This window comes from Daktulosphaira vitifoliae, unplaced genomic scaffold (assembly GCF_025091365.1).
Source record: "Daktulosphaira vitifoliae isolate Bord-2020 unplaced genomic scaffold, ASM2509136v1 Scaffold_2, whole genome shotgun sequence".
NCBI classification, from domain to species: Eukaryota; Metazoa; Arthropoda; class Insecta; order Hemiptera; family Phylloxeridae; genus Daktulosphaira; species Daktulosphaira vitifoliae.
This window is the reverse complement of record NW_026099573.1, coordinates 44,828,183-44,829,702: the sequence shown is the minus strand read 5'-3', so window position 1 is coordinate 44,829,702 and position 1,520 is coordinate 44,828,183. Positions and strand designations below refer to the sequence as shown.

The 1,520-nt window shown below is 27.3% G+C and overlaps 1 pseudogene; it reads left to right on the top strand.

Moving 5' to 3' along the window:
• LOC126898314 (uncharacterized) overlaps positions 1-1,258 on the top strand; it is a 5,635-nt pseudogene extending 4,377 nt beyond the window's left edge.
• Positions 1,259-1,520: the final 262 nt, after the last annotated feature.

Genomic DNA, 1,520 nt, shown 5'->3' with positions numbered 1-1,520 from the left:
TAAGTAATTGAGTGGGTTATGATAAAAAAATCACTCTGTATAATAAACAAATTAAATATTTAATTTTTATAAAAATATATAATATTTAAATCATAAGGAAAATATGGAAAATTTTATTCGAAGAACATTGAGAGAATAAGAAATAACACTTCAATGCGAAGAAGAAAATTGTTCGAAGCGGGTAAAAAAAGAATCAAATCGAGTGCTTCACTTAAATTTAGTGGACCCGATAGAGATTACGGTTTAGTAGAACCCTTAGATAATATTCCATCTGAAGAAGAGCTACGTGAGAAGATGAGTAATTTTTTGGTAAAATTAAACGAAGTTGATGTAAAAAAACTAGAATTTTCTACAAGGGATCAACGCCACAGCCAAGATTGGTACATAGAAAGAAAAAAAAGACTTACTGCATCAAATTTTGGAGATATTTGTAAAATGCGTGTCAATACAAGTTGTCGCAAAAAAGTGTACAGTCTTTTATATGGTCCTCGTGTCACATCGAAGGAAATGTCTTACGGAATTGAAATGGAGCATCAGGCTAGAACTCTTTTTGAGCAGCTTTATGAAAAGCATGTTCAAGCAAATGGATTATTTGTTGATAAGGAGTACGCTTTTTTGGCAGTAAGTCCTGGTAGTACTATTTATAATTTTCATTATAACATAAACTAAAGAATTTATCATTTTATTTAGATGGCCTGATTGAAAACACAGCTATAATAGAAATTAAATGCCCATATGTAGCTAGGTCCACAGAAAATGCAGTTGAAGCTGTCCAACAAAAATTAGTTAAATATTTTATTTTACTTACTATTTATTTTACTATAAACATGTTTATCATTTTCAGTTACCATATTGCGTGATTAAAAATAATAAAATTGAACTAAAAAAAGAGCATAAATATTATTACCAGGTTATGGGCCAAATGCGAATAACAGGTAGAGAAATTTGTTATTTTATTATATATACGCCAATTTGGATAAACGTCCAAGTAATTAAATATGACCATGAATTTTGGATTACAAAAATGGAGGAAAAATTAAAAATGTGAATATTTTATTAACTATTTACAAAATTCATTACTTAAAAGGGAATGTCATAAATAACTGAATGACGTTTTAGATTTTACTTGGAATGTCTTTTGCCATAAATAGTTTGTCCTTTGTATGGAAAACGTTTAGAACTAACGGACATAAGAGAGCCATAACACATACAAGAAGCAATTAAAAAAAAAGTGGAAAGAAGTGTGCATGATATTTAATATAATTATCCTTATTGTATTTGTTTTACGTAATAATTATCTTTTTTATATAAAAAATAAACATTTAAAATATTTTAACTAATTTAAATATTATGTATTTTTTAATCATGAGTAAACGTTCATATTGTATGATTTAAATTAAAATCTAGCAAATAAATCAATACGTTTATTTTTAACAAATTCCTTAGAGTTAAGACCACAGAGAGTGCAATAGTTTTTAGTTAGGCGCGAGTATTACGTTAATAATAAAGCGCAAACTAAT